Below are 18,541 nucleotides of genomic sequence, written 5' to 3' on the forward strand. Positions count from 1 at the left end.
CGGGCTGGGGCGCAGCGTGCGGGGGCAGCCGGGCGTGGAGGGGGTCCGGCCTGCGCCACTGCTCGGGGAGCTCGCTGACGGGGGCTCGGGCGAGTCGCTTGGCCGGGGGACCCTTGGAGGGGCCTGGGAAGCGGACGCTGAATTCAGAACGCGCCGCGTGGGCGTGCAGACTAAATGGCACCACGGTGGAAAGGCCTGCCCCGAGGGCCTTTTGTTTTGGCTCAGCCTCACTCCGTCGCCAGGCTGGAGGGCAGGGGCACGCTCACGGCCACCCCAGTCGCGGCCTGCTGGGCTCCGGCGGTCCTCAAGCCTCAGCCTCCAACTAGCTGGGACTATAGGTGTGCGCCACCACGCCCGGCTCATTTTGTGCTTCCTTACCCAGGCTGGTCTTGAGCTCCTGGGGTCAGGCAAACCGCCCACCTCGGCCTCCCAAAGCACTGGGATGACTGGCTGAGCCACCGAGCCCGGCCAGAGGTTCTTTTTCCTTTGGTGGCCGCCGACCCTCTGGAGGTACACACGCCCTACTCTGCGGCCAGCCTGGGCCCGGTGTCCTGCCACGGGAAGGGTCAGGAGGCTGAGTCTGCCCAGAGGCCCAAGTGAACCGGGCACTGACTGGCCTTCCCACAGGCCCTCGTTTCTGCAGGCCTCAGCAAGCTTAGTGAAGACAGAGTGCAGACAGCTCACACTGTAGCCTTTGCTGCTGTTTTGAGACAGGTCTTGCTCTGGCCCAGGCTGGAGGAAAGTGGCATGAACATGGCTCCGGGCAGCCTTGAACTCCTGGGCTCAGATGACCCTCCTGTCTCTGCCTCCAGAGTGGCTGGGACTACAGGTGGGAGAGCCCACGCCCGGTTCGGCTTTGAATTTTGTGTAGAGACGAGGCCTCACAATGTTGCCGAGGCTGGCCTCAAACGGTCCTCCCACCTCAGCTTCCCAAAGTGCTGGGATTCCAGGCGTGAGCCGCCACCGCTTCATGGTAACTGTTCAGCTCCAAACTTGGCCTTCCTCAGGCTGCATCCCTGCCGCCTTCCCGTGGCTCATGGGAGCTGGCACTTTCCGGCTGTCCCCGCTGCACTGTCTCCATCCATCGAACCCTGCCCCCAGCAGGCTCTGTCGCAGTTGTTACCGCGGTCGGAGATCACTAGCACCGATGTCCCAGGTGTGGTGGCTCTCAGCTTCGCTGATGGCAGGTGTCAGTGCTGCTTCTCCCTTCTTGCTGCTGCCTTAGTCGTGACGGCTCCTGGCATTTCCACTGCCGGGATCGTCTCAGTGAGGAAAGCCTCCTGCTTCCAGGGATCACAGGCCTAGCCGAGCTGGAGTGTTAGGCTCTGCGGAGGAACTTGAAACACACAGATTGACTTGGCTGATAGCTACGAGAGACACCGTCCAGGCCTGTGTCATAAACATACTGGCTGTTCCTGACCAGTCAGCATCCAAGAATGGGGTCAGAGCATCTCCAACTCAGCTTCCTTCTACGAGAACATCTTTATCCTCGTGTCACTTCAGGGATCAGTTCCATCTGCAAATATCTCCTTTGACTGCCACGTGTAACTCACCCACCAAGGGTGTTAGAAAGTAAATAGCAAAGTCCTTCCATGCAGCCACGTATCCCCAGTGGGAAACTTTGTCTTCTGCCCTTGGGGTTGAATTATTTAACAAGTGACACCCTGGGTTGGGGGACAATTACGAATGGAAGCAAAAACGGGATAAACGCTCTCCTGAGGGATGATGCCGAGTCTCCGGGCAGTGAATGCAGCCCCCAACTCATGAAGGCTTTGAATGCATTGCATCAAGTTTCAGATCTGGACGAACTGGGGCCATACACGTTCAAGTGATAGCAATTAGTAGCAGAAATAGTAAGCTCACAAGACGTGTCATTGTTGACGAGGAGTAAAGGACTTGTTGACTTTATGAAGGATCCATCTGAGTCATCCCAGACGGGAAGACGTCTGAAACGCTCTATTCTCATTGCCGCCGTTGTGATGCAGGAGAGCCAGACCAGTGTGGACCAACACGCAGCTCGCAGCAAACAAGAAAATAGGAGCATTCATGCCGGGATACATGTCAGCCACATGGGGCCTAGATAATGTGGCCACAAGGTTTATCAGCCAAACCAGGACTCTTTTGAGAACGAAAAGGGCACTATTGCAGTGAAACTTTCCCAGGCACAAAATCAGAACGTGTGGTCACCCAGGCTTAGAGCCTCACCAGTTGCTCGTGGGGATGTGTAGACAGACACACTGGATGTATGCCTGTGTGTGATTTCTAATTGACCATGCTTGTTTATGCTTAACTGTAGGTGAACTCTTGCTACCTATTCCGTAGGAAGGATTTGAGTCATTTGAATTAAACTTTCTCTTGTATATTTTTGGATTTGTTAGAGAAAGGCACTTGTTCCTCCTTGAAATTTGTAGGCCCTATCTTTATTCCCAAAGAAAGATTAATTGATTTTATAATTTGAAATGCTATTTAAGCACCAACTTCATTTTGCTCGGGGCTCTGAAAACTCTGGAATAAATGCTGATGATTGAGTTGCTCACTGGAGTAAATATTTCTATTTATCAACCTATTGTATTCTATCCTGTTGAGATTTAATTACTTGTGTCCCATTTAGTGGTAACGGATTTGAAAATCCAGCTTAATTTATCCATTGTAGATGTATCATGCTATTTTGTGGTTAAAAGACAGTGTTTTCATCTTCTAATCTGAAACAGAGAAAGAGTAAGTTTTGACATATTTTACAGGTCAAGAGACTTCACTCCTAAGATTGTAGCCCTAAGATAGTACTTACCTCTCTAAAGTAAGTCATTTCTTTTGTATGTATAAGTCATCAGACTTAAAAATATTACACTTGGTCTTACCCAAAGGCATGAGAAGAGACACGCAGAAAGGATGAATAAGGGTGCATTGATTCTGACAGCGTGTTACAAAATTCAGTTTTGCTCTTGATTTTAAAAGCCACTGCTTCTTAAATTACTCAGATGTCAGGCAAGTACATAAAAGGTTCCAACTTTATTTTCTCGGTTCAGTGGATAGTTTTTCTGCCCATCTCATTTCAAAATCAATCATGTATTTGAAAGAAATAGAGATACAACTCTACACCCCTCTCTATCACTTGCAGCAAACAGCACACAGCTGGCTCACCACCTCCCTCCTTCACAAGCGCGGGGAAGTCGCTCTCTGCACACAGCCAGCGCTGGCGTCCTGCCATGTCGAATACTGACGAGATTACTTTCCTCACGGGGCATGTCCTTTCCTCTCCCTTTCCAATCAGCATCTGATTGGCTTCCCAGTAACCTTATTCTTGAATGTGTATAGCTAAAACCAGGGCCTACAATTTCTCTCTTCCAGCCAAATTTTATTTTTTTTTAAAAACAATTCTAGAAAAAGCTTACCTTCCTTCCTAAACAAGAGGGAAAATGAGTACTTTTCTGGCAAAATAATATCTTCTGGTTTTATTTGCAATGTGTTTGTGATTCAGGAGTTCCCACATGCAGCACTTTCTGCTGGTAACAGATTCTCTCTGACACCTGTAGCATGTGAGTGGCTGGTTGGCTTCTCTTTTCTTCTTGAGTTTTAAGAGGACCCGGAGAGGTTATTGTGGTGTAGCAGTGAGTGGAGTGGCCTTTTCTTATCTACCTGAAATTAAGAGCAAGTATATAAAGCAGCTCCTATTCCTTCAATAGGAAACGAAGACAGAGTTCTCTGTTTCTCACTTATCACTAGTCAAAGAGAATTACAATACTCAGGAGCAGATTGAAAAGCTAAGGGAAAATATTTTCAAGAGTGCAAGTTCTCCAGGTGCTGAAGGGATTGAATACATCGGATCTGATGGACGTATCAACATTGACATTTGTGAAAATGTGCACAAAGAAATATACATTGATTTTAGACGACATGCCACAAAAGCCTAAAAAATAATGCATGATTTTCCATCTTCTAACTTCGATGGAAAAACATGTGTTTTGCTCCCAATTTCGTTGAAGGGAAATGTGAACTCCCAGCCAATTGCATTCACATGCAGACCCTTTTTCTGAGATTACTTTCAAATGTAAGCATAACATATGTTGTCCTGCTAGGAAAAGAAATTTAAATAAAGTGAACTTATATCATGTAAATTCCTAATATATAGGATTATGGGAAAGAGTCATTGAAAGCAAGGCATGGTTTTCCCCCTAGGTAGAGTCACAGGGGTGGGCATGAGGGGCGGTTTGATCTTAGCCCTCACGCATTTTGCACGACCCCATCTGGGCCTGCCTATGTGTCAGAACAACTTTTCTCTTTCGGGGCGTAGCGAGTCAAGCTCAATGACCACATGAGGGAGAATAACAGGCCAATGGCACATGTGTTGACAGATGTTTCTTACCCAGTGGAAAGGAGACAGAGGAAATTAGATGATGAATTTTAAGGACTGAAGCATACACTGTCGTTTTTCTAAATTGCCAAGTATTGTGTTCTTCCTGAGGTCACCAAGTGTGTGCTGGCTGCCTCTGGTGACACTGAAAAGTCCTTAGAGTCAAATGAATGAGCTCTGGAATGGCGCCCATGATGAACTGCTAACCAATTTGTCGCAACTGGTGCTTGAACACAAAATTAAAAACGAAGGTCTTCTGGACTGCACTGTGGCCTGGGGAAGAGCACCGAATGATTTATTTTTACTCATTTTCTTCACTTTCCATGCTAAAATATTTTTACATGGCCAATAAATTATGGAAGCTGACATTAACAAGATGAACTGTGGATGAAACTATGCGCGCCTGAATATTTTATAGGAATATGGAATTGAAATTTTACTTTTTCTCCAACTAGCCCGGGGATCTGTTTGTGAAATGAAGGCATCTAACTTAATTCAGATTAATTTGGTGAGAGGTCTTGGAAACAGATGGGTCATGGGGCATTAATCATGGAAAAGAGGATGCATGATGTTTACAACATTTTAGTGAAAGAAGCTGACATGTTTGGAAAGAGTAAGGTGAACTACTCTCACTCCCTTTTTTGGAAGCTTTGACATTAAACCACTGAACCTGATGCTGAACTTGGAGCAATACATGAGTTCCAATGTGCCAGTGAAGTCTATTTATCATCCAGAGGATCAGGTTAGCATCTGGCAGGGGTTGCTTAGGACCAGAGGAGAGGGCTAATGTTGTAAGCTGCCCTAGCGCTGGAGGCATGTTCTGAGAAATAGGAAAGGAAGCTTAATTCAGCATAGTCAGACATTAGAGAGAAGTTAAAATATTCGACCTGGAGGACATTGTATGACTCACTGCTGAGAAAAAATTCCACATATTTTTAAAAATCAAAATACAACAAAGAGATTGTTAAGAAGTCACTTAGGCAGCTGGGGAACAACAGTACTAGCAAGTAACATTTTGAACCTGACAATGTACTGTGCTTTGGACTATGCTTGTTTTGCCTCATTTAAATCTCAAGACTGTATTGTGAGACAGGCACATCTTAGGTTCATTCTGATTGTTGGTTATGGCCTGTGTCTTGCAGTTAAAGCGGTAATAGATATTTGTTAAGCCTCAGTAGGTCACAGACTCTGTCCTAAATCTTTGAGCAGGTGTCAGGCAGGCAATTTAAGAAATCAGAGCTGGGCTCGGTGGCTCAGCCTGTAATCCCACACTTTGGGAGGCTGAGGTAAGTGGACTGCCTGAGTCCGCGGGTTCGAGACCCGCCTGGGCAACTTGATGAGACCTCATCTCTACAATAAATCAAAAAATAAGCTGGGCGTGGTAGTGAGCGCCTGTAGTTCCAGCTCCTTGGAAGGCTGAGGTGGAAGGATCGCCGGAGCCCAGCAGGTCGAGGCTGTGGTGGCTGGGAGCGGCCACTGCACTCCAGTCTGGGTGACAGAGTGAGACTCCAACTCGGAAAAAAAAAAAAAAAGAAAAATAAGAAATCAGAAGAGAAAAAATCTTTGCTAAACCCTTCATACTATATTGACTTATACCTAGATTTTGCATAATCAATATCTGAAAGTTCCATGTGTTTTTCAGTGCCAAAGAGGAAAATCGATTTCCTGGAATCCATTAGGATCTAAATATGAGACTTTATTTATTTATTTATTTGGATGTCAACTTCCTGAGCTCAAAGTTACTAACATGACAAGCACTTGGAATGTATGAGATGCTCGTGACCTCATGAACACTGAAATTGAGATGATGAAGCTTATTTTTAGCAGAGTATTTAGAGGAGTCCCATAGGCTAATTCCCACTTGGGGCTGCTCAAGTAACAGTTGAATATGTACTAATTGGGCACACTGCCAAGGCCTATGATGGTTGTTATTTAGCACTTTATTTTAAGACCTTTAAGCGTCATCCAGAAATATTTATTAAGTGCATAAATTTGCAGGGCCAGGCTGCCTGAGTGCTGGACAACTTTGTAGATCTAAGAAGTGAATAATTTCAGCCTTCAGCACATGAGGAGGGGCAAGGGCCATCACTATTCCCTGTGCCCCACTGAACAGAAGAGCACGATTCACGTAGTTATTGTCACTGAAGGTATCTGAGTTTTGAAAAGTCGGAAGTAGCCTTTGCTATTCAAGTTAACTTCTCATGTGCTACATATTACATACAAGCGGAGAATACAAATTTAAAAAATAGGCTCCAAAAAACGAATTTATTCACAAAAAGTTGTGTATATATTCTTACATGTTTCAACTTCAGTCACCTTCAAAGTACTCTCTGTTTGATGCAATTCACCTATCGAGACGCTTTTTCCACTGCTCAGAACAGTTTTTGAACTCGTCAATTTTAATGCCTCTTTGTGCTTCTGCTGTTTTTTGTTTCACCTCTTCCACATCAACCAAACGTTTCCCTTTGAGGATTTTTTTTTCATCCAGGGAAATACAAAAAAAGTTGCTCAGGGCGAGATTGGGTGAATAGGGAGGGTGGGGCATGGGGGGGGCATCCCTTTATTGGTCAAACACTCAGCATGGTGTGGGCAGGTGAAATCACCCGTCATGAGATGGGGAAACACATGGAAAGAATCTTCAAAAAAAATTTACTGGTGCCAAACGGAGTCTCCCAACAAGGCTAGCTGGTCCACTGATGGCAGTGGGTTCCTAAAACACTTACCTGGCAGGGAAGCCTCTACTACAGGGGGCCTCTCCTCCAGAAAACAATTTTGGGTTTTTCGGGTGCCTCCTCATATACAAAATTAGGACATAAAAAACAAACTGGGTAGCTTAATGAATGTGGTAAGATAGTTTGGATCACTGTAGTGTAAATTTCCTTTCCTTTGCTATAGAAGTTGTTTGGTGTTTCTGTTTTGTTTTGTTTATTGGTGGATTGTGTTGGGTTCTACGCATACTTTAAAATTTTTCATTTCTCTACTTCATTGTGTTGTAGGGAGCTACCCTATCTGGACAAATCCTATTTTGATTTAAAAAAAAACCATACTGGGATAGAAATGGCAGGATTTCAGAAGACAGACTGGTCAAAGGATTTTATTGCTTTTAATTTTGTATCCAAGTCAATGCCCTGCAACATCCAGGTGCAATCCATGTATCTTCCAGTCCCCTGCAGAAACGTGGAAATCCCCAATCATCAGAATGACCTCGAGCTCCAGAGCTGCTCAGGTCCCCGTTGCTGAGGGGAGTCGTGTTTGCACTTGTGTGATAGCCGTGCTCTTGTAGAAGTTGTCAAGGGATCTGTCTAAACAGGGGTGGATGTTCTGATCCCTTTGTTTTTCCTGATGAAAAATGTAAGCGTCGGTGAAGAAATCTGATGTCAACTTCCTTCTGCCTTATGTGGGCAAAGAAGAGGTTTCTTCCTCCTCTCTCTGTAGCTAGGAACATGCTATAGACTGAATGTTGTGTCTTCCCCACCAAGTCCATATATTGCAAACGTAACCTCCAATGTAATACATTGGGTGGTGAGACTTTTGTTAGGTAATTATTTCATGAGGGTGGTGCTGTCACCAAAGGGATTAGTGCCCTTAGTAGAGGGACTCCGGAGTGCCCTCTCCCTCTTCCTTTCCACCATGTGAGGATGCAAAGATAAGTCACTGTCTGAAACCCAGAGGAGGGCCCTTACTAGAACCCAACTGTGCTGGCACCTTGATCTAGGACTTACAGCCTCCAGAACTATGAGAAATAAATATTTCTTATTTAAGTTACACAGTCTATGGTATTCTGTTGCAGAACTAAGAACTGAAAAAAGCAAAAACAAAAAAAAACCTAGGCAAAAGGCTCTGAGCAAAACATTTGCAGGTATTGCTTCTTTTCTTCTGTGTAAAAAAGCATTTTAACTTCAGGAAAAGAGTGCCATGGCATCAGTATGCCCTTAGAATATTGGTCATCATCTAAATAGGCTGTATATTGCCAGAAAAGAAATTTCATTACGCAGGAGTACCATAGGCTTAAGGATTCGAGTTTTTCATAGGCTCAGTCTCATGATGTGTTCAAATGTCCAACAACAATCAATACAAACGTATGTTGTCCTTATTTTGACATTTCTTTTCTTTTCTTTTTGAGTTGGAGTCTCACTCTGTCACCCAGACTGGAGTGCAGTGGCCGCTCCCGGCCACCGCAGCCTCGACCTGCTGGGCTCCGGTGATCCTTCCGCCTCAGCCTTCCGAGGAGCTGGAACTACAGGCGTGCGCTACCACGCCCGGCTTATTTTTTGATTTATTGTAGAGATGAGGTCTCGCCAAGTTGCCCAGGCGAGTCTCGAACCCGCGGGCTCAGGCCATCCACTCACCTCAGCCTCCCAAAGCGTGGGATTACAAGCTGAGCTACCAAGCCTGGCTATTTTCTTTACTTAATAATTTAATTATCTCTGAGTAGAGATCCTTAACACAGCACGTGTTGAAAAAATGTATTTTTATCCAACACTTAGTATATGAACAAAAAATAAGCACAAACATGCATTATTCTTTTGTTATACTTGATGGCTAATACTTAATACTGCATAGAATAAGAAAAAGCCTTGAAGTAACATTGGAAAATTGTGGTGAAGATTAAATAAGATGCTTCTATAATGCCTTGCACAGTGCTTGGCTTATGTGTCTAAATCAAATCTATAGAAGAATTTTTTTTGGAAAAAGGTATTCTTCACCTATGAATAGTGTAGCCAAGAAGATCACCTTCATGTAGCAATGGAGAGCAATGGAGACAACCTCCGTGAAGCATTCTTTTGCCCCGTGTATTCATGCTGTGTGTGTTACCTGTCCGTTGGTCATGTCTGGTCCTGACAAACAGCCATCAACATTCCCCTGGCCTGATGACCCAGGATCATGAAAGCAGATGGTCCTCTTGGGACATGTCATCTGAAGGCCAGTAGCGACCTGACGCTGTTGTTGGTGTTGTTAATTTCTGAGCTGTGCCTAATCTATAAATTAAACTTTATCATGGTATGTATTTATAGGTACAATCATAGTAAATGTAGGGCTCGATACTCTCCATGGTTTCAGGCGTCTTCTGAGGGTTTGGGAATGTGTCCGCCGCAGATTAAGGGGCCCTCCTGTACTGCTTGTTTGGTGTGTCCTTGAGAAAAATTATGTGACTTTTCAGTGCCTGCTTCCTTTCCCGTAAATTAGGTATAATAATTATTACTTTAGAGTGTCATAGTGAATGTTAAATTAGATAAAGTTTATACATCAAAGTTTTTTTTAATGTTAAGCAATACACAATTATGATGGTTTTTAGTGATACTTACGTAAAGTTAGAAAATGTGGCGGGGCTTGGTGGCTCAGCCTGTAATCCCAGCACTTTGGGAGGCTGAGGTAAGTGGATTGCCTGAGCCCGTGGGTTCGGGACCCACCCGGGCAACCTGGTGAGACCTCGTCTCTACAATAAATAAAAAATTAGACGGGCATAGTAGCACATGCCTGTAGTTCCAGATACTTGGAAGGTTGAGATGGAAGGATCACTGATGCCCCAGCAGGATGAGACTTGGGTGGCCATGATCATACCACTGCACTCCAACCTGGGCAACAGAGTGAGACTCCAACTCAAAAAAAAAAAAGAAAAGAAAATTCAAGAACAGAAGGGTACAAATAAAAAGTCAAAGCTACCACTGTCTACCATATATCAATATAATATATAATATTATCTATATTATATAATATTAAATTTGATGTTAATATTATTAGTAATAATATTAATATTATTGAATTTGTTATATATGAGTATTATTGAAAAAGACAGAAGAAATTGCTGAATGTCACATAAAGGCTTTATCATCACAGGAAAGGATTTTCTTTTTCATAAAAGTCCCTCAGCACTTAGTGGGGGACAAAAACATTGTTGTGAGTCATTGATTAACTTTTTGAGTTTTTTTTTTTTTTTTAGTAGGAGTCTCCATTGCCCAGTGCAGTGGCATGCTCATGGCCACCTCAGCGTCGACCTGCTGGGTTTTGGCGATCCTTCTGCCTTGGCCTTCCAAGTAGCCGGAACTACAGGCATGCACTACCATGTCCAGCTAATTTTTTGATTTATTGTAGAGATGAGGCCTCGCCAAGTTGCCCAGGCTGGTCTTGAACCCACGGACTCAGGCAGTCCACTTGCCTCAGCCTCCCAAAGTGCTGGGATTGCAGGCTTGAGCCACTGTACCCAGACTCATTAATTTTTTTTTTAAATCAATATTTTTTATTTTAAAATTGTGGGGTACAGTTAAGGGTTAGGTATATAAATATGCATCGTTCAGGCACCCTTGTTGATAAGGGGTGTCTCCCCATCCCCAGACAGACACTGACTACTGTTAATCCCACTCATTAATTTTTGAATGCTTCAGTTGAGGCTCTGCTTTGAGTCTCTCCTACACCACTCTTACATTTCTTCTCACCACCCGCTTCCTCATCTCTCAATTTTTCTTAGCTATTTTATTGTTATTTGTATGCCGTCAATGTTTGTAATGTAAATTCAGTTAACTTAGTTTCCGCTTCAGTTGTGAGCTGTTTGTTCTATATATAAGTGGGTTCTTTGCTCCTCACTAGATATTTTATCTCAGTATTCCCTGAGCTATTTATTTCTTGGTTAGCTAAATTTAATTCTCAAGCAATTTTTGCCGAGGAGCTGTAATTCAGATGCTTTGTATACTTGGTTGCCTTCCATTTTTCTATGCCTCGTCTGCATATAGCCTTCATCATTCAGAATTCCCCAAAATGAAATAACCAGTCTTTCAAGTCTGATTTTATCCACACACGTCCCTTCTGAAGTTCCATCCACTCTTTCTGACCTGGTTTTAGTACCTTCGGGCTTACTTCGCTCCAGCGCTGCTTTCTGGGAGTTCCCTTCGCTTCTCTCTTGGGTGAGAACCACCCACTCTTTGGTTTTTGTCTTCCCCTTTCTCGCTCTGTTTGCTGGAGCATGTTCATAGAGTCTTCTTTTCAGGATAAGGAATGTGAGAATTCAGTGTTTTGAGACTTCAACTCCTGGTGTTTATTCTAGTCCAACCTTTATATAATTCAATTGGGTAAAGAATTCTAGGCTGGAAGGAATTTTTCTTCTGCTTTTTTGTGGCCTCTTCATGTTGGTTCTTTGGATCTGTGTTATCCAGATGTTTTCTAAAAGCATTGCCCAATATCTTGTGGTATCTGGTGTTGCCCATAGGAATTCTGATGCCAGTCTCTTCCCATCTCCTTTGTAGTTTTCTTTTGTTTCTCTCTGGAAGTTTTCAGGGTCTTTTATTTATCATTAGTATTCTGAAATTTCACAAATATTAAGTGTCTTTAAAAAAGGTATATTAGCCGGGCTTGGTGGCTCAGCCTGTAATCCCAGCACTTTGGGAGGCTGAGGTAAGTGGATTGCCTGAGCCCACGGGTTTGAAACCAGCTTGGGCAACTTGGCAAGACCTCATCTCTACAATAAATCAAAAATTAGCTGGATGTGATAGCACACGCCTATAGTTCAACTCAGACTTCTACTTGGAAAACTCAGGTGGAAGGATCGCTGGAGCCCAGAAGGTTGACGCTGGGGTGGCTGTGAGTGTGCCACTGCACTTCAGCCTGGGTGACAGAGTGAGACTCCCAACTAAAAAAAAAAAGTATTATCCTGTACAGTAAATAAGACTTTTGAATGGAAAACTGCTTGCCTTTCATGCTGGTATATCTTATAAGTGTTTTGAGTATTTCTTTCTTTGAGTATTCTCTTTTCTTTATTCCTATGACGCCTAATAATTAGAAGTTGGGCCTCATGGATTGTTGCACATAGTTCTTGATTTTTCTCTTTTTCTTTTTTGTTCTTTAAAAAAAATTCTCAACATTATATTCCTTTGAATTTTTTGGCAGACTTATATTTTAATATTTTTTCAAGAGCTCTTTCTATTTCTTAGTTCCTTTCATAATATCCCATCTTTGTTTAGAAAATATGTCTTTATAAACCATTCTGAAGATGCTTACTAGAATTAGGTGTAATTTTAAAAATTAAGTTTCTGTTCCTTCAATATCAGTTGTCTTGAGTATCATTGTTTTTCTGTCTGCATGTCTTAGTTTCTCTTTCATGTTGTAAAATTTTCTAAATGTCTGGGGAGTCTTGATCAAAAGATCTGTATTTGAGAATGAGGCAATAGAAAGCTCTAGATTCAAGAACAGAGCTTTTAACTTTTGTTTCACAGTGGTGGGTCAAAGCCCTGCCTGCTGCATGAGGGCTTTCCCAGCATCAGGAAGCAAAGAGTTCTGCACGGGAGCAGTCCAGCTTCATCGACAGGATCTCCCCAACCTCAGCCCTCTTGGGGCGGTGGAGTGGGAAGAGACATTCCCAGCTCCTGGACATTTTGCGCCATGGAAATAGAGGAGATCGAAGACACCACTCTCGTCATTTAAATCTGCACCTTTGCCTTTAGTCCCAAGTCCCAGGTCTCTCCGGAGCTCAGGAGGAAACACAGACTTGCTTTCTGGCTGCATCCCTGTCTGTGCGACTCCAGGCTGTGGCTTCATCTAAACTGCTTTGTCAGGTACCACTTCTCTGTTTACCGCTTTACAAAATTTCACTGACATCTGTCAGCGGATAATGACTGTTTCCCCTGTTCCTCTGTCCTTGTAGGACTATACTGTTACGTTTTTAAAAAATGTTTCACTGTCATTTTAATGGAGCCTCCGAGAGTGAGGATATTAACATGCGGTCACTCTACTGCTCCAAAGCCTCAAGTGGGCTCTGTGCTGTAGGCCTATTCTAGGCAGCTACCAGTGGATACCTAGGGCATGGGGTTGAGAAAAATTCCAGGACAATGCTGCTACATGGCGGGGAACAGCAAGAAACAGAAGTGGTGCCTGAAACGTAATAGCTGGCCCTATATGCATCATGAAGTGTACAAACTAGAACACAAAATGTAATTTTCTGTTCATAATGGACTATGTGAAAAAAAAAAACAAACCTGATGCTGAAACAGATTGATAAAATAGCAACTAGAATGTTCCAGGAGAATACAGAATCTTTAATTTAAAACCTCACACCTTTTCCTTCTCGAGAGACAAAAGCTGAGTGAGCTAATTAGCCACTAACATCTTGGGGGATGGGTGCAGTGGCTCCTGCTTATAATCCCAGGACTTTGGGATGGGATGATTGCTTGAGGCCAAGAGTTCAAGACCAGCATGTGCAACATAGCAAGACCCTATCTCTGCAAAATAATCTTTAGAAAAGTAGTCAGATGTGGTGGTGCAAACCTGTTGTCCTAGCTACTTGGGAGGCTGAGGTGGAAGAACTGCTTGAGCTCAGGAGTTGAAGGCTGCAATGAGCTATGACAGTGTCACTGTCTATTTCTTCAGCCGAGGCGACAGGGGGAGACCCTGTCTCTATAAAAATAAAAATGAAAACTTCATGGGTACGCATGTAGTTCTAAAGAGTTCTAAAGTAGTTCCAAAGACGATAGTTCTGAAACCAGTGATTGTCCCCAGAAGGTATACAAGTTTAAGAAAAGAAATAGATTCAAGGAGGATCTAGATAAATTGTGGATTGTGTGTTTGTACCAGGGAGTAAAGGACATTGGGGATATTTACTGATTTGTGAGCTTCTGAGAAAAAAGAACTTTCCATAATTGAAAAGAAGACTTTGGTACCACTGACAATTCGATAGGTGTGGGCTTAATCAACATGGAGTTTCTTATGTAATGGCTATCCAGAGACATTGAACTTCTCAATGTATCTTATTCCCAGGGAGGAAATCATGCCTGCAACTTCTTGAGAAGTTGTACGATGATCAAATGAGCACTGAAGTAAGAGTCAGCAAGCCTGGATTCCAGGCTAAACAGAAGACTCCCTGAATATCCCCAAGCTGGCCACTGAGGCTTTCTCAGCAGAACTTGACCTTTAGTTTACTATGGACGTCTGCACCTCTAGGGCCCTGGTAGCCCACCTGGGATGCTACACATCTCCCCTTTCTTGCCCACCTGGCTGCATACCTCATGGATGACAGGCCCAGATCACATAGCATGGTGCAAAGTACCAGTTACATTTTAAAAAGTGGCCAATGCCCCAGTAAACTTATTACAGTCACTTTTTGCTTATCCATGTTAACAGGGAAAAAATCCCAACAATCTTTTAAAGCAGATGAGCTTTGAAAATGTGCTTGGGATGCTTGAGATAGCATCATGTTTAATGAAATTTTTATAAGAAATTTATTTCCAGGTTATGTTTTACTTAGGCGAATACAAGAGTTGGTGGATCTGAGAACACAACAATTTCATAATTGGAGAATGCAGTCCTTAGAATTGACTTGGAATGAAATGTTTTCTATTTGCTGTTGATAATTCCCAGAAAGAATGATCTGCAGCTGGATAAAATTAATGATAACAGCACCTACACTTTACAGCAATCTGTCTGAGGGTGTTTATAAAGGATGCGTGCGATTCTTGGATACTCCTCCTGTGTACAGGTAGAGTCTATGCCCCCAGTCGTTCAACCCAAGAACAACTTGGTGACTTCTTGGTGAATACAGTGAAGCGGAAAGGATGCTGTGTGGCTTCTGAGGTTCCGTTAGGGAAGGCCACACGTCTTCTGTTGTGTGTCCCCAGAATGAAATGTAACCGTGGGTGGTTAAGCCACCATGGGTGCCATCTGTCTATCCCAAGGCTGCCTGTGGAAAGCCTACAGGGAGGGATGATATGTGGAAAAAGGAGTAGCCCCAGCTCCTCCTGTCCCTGGATGCCTGAGCCTTCTCAGCTCGGCCACCAGACAGTTTAGTAAGGACGCTTCAGGGGTGACCCTACCCCTGGCCACTGTCCAACTTAAACTCCGGGAGAGGCCCTGAACAAAACCCGCCTGGCTGGGCCTTACCAAAATCCAGATTCATTTAAAAACAAATAATTGTTATTGTTTTAAGCCATTGTTTTTGGTGGGCTGTCACACAGCAACAGATGACTAGGACACGTTTAAAAAAGGGGGGCACATAATATCCGCGAGGGTACCTGATCTCAAACCAGAAAAGTGGAGACCAAAGGGAAGCCCAAACTTTACCTGGATGATGACTGCTTGTAGACCTAACTCTGAATTGTACCCCACATCTTTAAAATAAAATAACTTTTTAAAAAAACCTTAGTTTATTCTCCCTCTTAAGTGGCTGAACATTTACCATAATCCTGTAAGCAAGGGATTGGCAGTAGCAAGATATTGCCAGGGAAGGCGGGAGGACACAACATCCACGAGGGCACCTGATCTCAAACCAAGCAAAGTGGGGACCAGAGGGAGGCCCAAACTTTACCTGGACGGTGACCCCTTGCAGACCTAATCCTGAACTGAACCTCACATTTTTAAAATCAAAAAAAATTAAATTAAAAAAATCACTATTATCCCCATAACTTCTCCTGGCAGTCAAACTTACATTTCTGTTTCGCAGATCAGCAAACGGAGACTCAGAGAAGACAGACGGATGGGTGCACGGTCCGGGCCGGGATCCCCTTTCCACCCGCGTGGCAGACGAGGGCTGGGGAGGTGAGAGGACCCGCTCAGTCGGTGGCCGTCCGCGGATGCCCTGAGACTTTCCCACGGGTGTGTGCCCACTCCATAACAACGGACTCGCTTTTCAGTCAAAGAAACAGAGTGGCCGGGGATCGCGCTCCGGTCCAGTCGGACTGTGCTAGCACCGTGGGAATGAAGGAGGGCGCCTGCGCCTTCTCACATCAAGCTGCTGGCGCTGTGAGCTCGCGCGGAGTGAACTTCTCCGAACCACATTTTCATCATCTGTAAAGTGAGAATAAAAATGCTTACTCTGGGGTGTTGTTAGAAAAGCAAGATATAACGAATATTAATTGCCTGGCACAATATCAGTACTCAATATATGTGTCTTGTAGAAAGTCTCCCTTAAAGTAACTTTTCACTGTCACTTTAACTTTTTTTCCAGGAGAGCCTAAGATGATAAAAGTGATAGTAGTATAGTAGAATAATAATGCCAACTATGATTTAGCTCAGGTAATCCTCACAGTTAGCACATGCCTAATCTTCACTGTTTAAGAGGAGGAAAGAGTCGTGGAGGCGTGGTTAATGTTTCATTGTTAGTTGGGGTTTGAATCTTGGCAGACCAAGAGGGGAGAAAATTATCTTTTAGCACAGTGGTAAAAAAGATATTCTGTTACTATTTGACCTTCCCTAAGGCCCTATAGGGGAATAAAACCAAGTGTGGTGTGCCTGATAACAGCCAAGTTGTCCACCAAGCCAGGTCATTTCCCAATCTTTCTGGAAAGTAAATCAGATTTCGTGTAATCACATGTAACATTGACGTTGCTTAGGAGAAAGTATTTCTGGGATGTCTGGGATTCATTGTCTAAGGTCTTCAGTGTGATTTCCATGTGTCAGATAAAGCCTCCTAACCCAAAACATGCATGCTCTGATGATATTTTGAAGTGTGTTTGCAAACTGAAGCATAAGACACACCGTTGGGAAATAGTCCGGACTCAGAGTGAGTCCGAATGTTTGTTTGGATTGCACTACAATTTTTAGATTCGTGGTTTAAGATTTTTTAGCAACTTTATTGTAATGTTACAGCTCTCTAGTACATGTGGATTATATTCCTTTATATTTTAATCTTGTGACTTTTACATTACAGAAAGCCTTGTCCTTGGTCTTTAATACATATTATAATAGTTTTTACACTATTATAACTTTCCAATGTGAGAACATCTTGTAAAGTTGCACATTGTCACAAGGTGAGTCTAATAGTTTTGATCATGTCTCTTAGCAGCTCATTAAGGATTACCCACTGGGGAAGAGTCTGGGGAAAAATCCCAGGTGTTAAAGCTCAGAGGCACATTGTAACTGCAGTTATTGATTTGCTCAGAACTCAGACTGTTAGGATAGTCAGCTCATGCTCTGTATTTTATCTCCCACCCTCCCCAAACTACCCCAGACCCTTCCATCTCATCCCCTGCAGCTCACATATTCCAATGAGAATACATTGCTTAACTGATAGGGTGATGTGTATACTTTGGATTCAGGAGAAGGAGGCTGATGATTTAGCACGTCTGGGAATCAAAGAATAGACCTTCCCTTTTCTGGAAACAGTCAGTGCTTACATATTATCTGATGATACTGGGAGGCTATACGCTAACTTTAAAATTTTTCCCAGTTTTGATAGCCATGTTTAAAATTTTACTGACGGAAATGAATTCCTACAGATTTGACAACAAAGACTCATAGACACATTGGATAAAATAACCTGAATTCACAGTAAGCAAACAAGAAAGTGAATATACATGTGCTAGAATTGTGTGAACAATCGCCATAATATTAGTCATGTAAGATCATGAAACCATGGGCTAGGAGGACACAGCACCTAGAGAGAGGACCTAACATCTACTCATGAAAAAATGTAAACCACACAAAGAAACAGTCTATCATAAGGTAGAGAAGTAGCACAACAAAAAGGAGAATTTAGCCAGGCTCGGTGGCTCAGCCTGTAATCCTGTGCTTTGGGAGGCTGAGGTGAGTGAATTGCCTGAGCCCGCGGATTTGAGACCCACCTGGGCAGTGAGACTTCATCTCTACAATAAATCAAAAAATCAGCCGGGCATGGTAGCGTGTGCCTGTAGTTCCAGCTACTTGGAAGGCTGAGGTGGAAGGATCACCGGAGCCCAGCAGGTAGAGGCGCAGTGGCCGGGAGTGGCCACTGCACTCCAGTCTGGGCGACAGAGTGAGACTCCAACTCAACAACAACAACAACAAAAAAAGGAGAATTTGTTCCCCTAAAACCAGAGAAGGTAGAACTACCCAAAAGATCCTATAAAACAAAAATACTTGAAGTAGTTAAAGAGATAAAGCAAGAAAATAGGGATTTTTTTTTAAGTGAAATGACAGGACACTTTAAGAAAAGGATAATGATTACTTGAAAAAGAACGCTTTAGGAATAAAGAATAATAATGGAAACTGAAGAGCCTATGACCATCCTATGAGGCAAGCACTATCATTACCCTCCATTTAACAGATAAAGACACGGAGGCTCAGAAAATTAAATAAATTGCCAAGTTCATATAGCTTATAAATGGCAGAGCTGGACTTGAACCCAGGCCTCTGACCCCAAGTTTATGCTCTGAATTATTATGCTGAACTGATAAACAAAAGTATGAATCTCCTAACTAGTGGGTACAAGTCTGATAAGTGATAAAATACTTACGT

At 43.3% G+C, this 18,541-nt stretch overlaps 1 long non-coding RNA gene across 1 annotated transcript in view; it reads right to left on the reverse strand.

Annotated features, from left to right (window-relative positions):
• LOC110594546 overlaps positions 1–15,872 on the reverse strand; it is a 21,007-nt gene extending 5,135 nt beyond the window's left edge. The window contains exon 1 of the long non-coding RNA XR_002481307.1: positions 15,756–15,872. This is a non-coding gene — a long non-coding RNA (uncharacterized LOC110594546). The remainder of the gene's footprint in view (positions 1–15,755) is intronic.
• Between the last annotated feature and the right edge of the window lie 2,669 nt (positions 15,873–18,541).

This window comes from Carlito syrichta, unplaced genomic scaffold (assembly GCF_000164805.1).
Source record: "Carlito syrichta isolate Samal-C Ts95f unplaced genomic scaffold, Tarsius_syrichta-2.0.1 Scaffold316145, whole genome shotgun sequence".
In the NCBI taxonomy this organism is placed as follows: domain Eukaryota; kingdom Metazoa; phylum Chordata; class Mammalia; order Primates; family Tarsiidae; genus Carlito; species Carlito syrichta.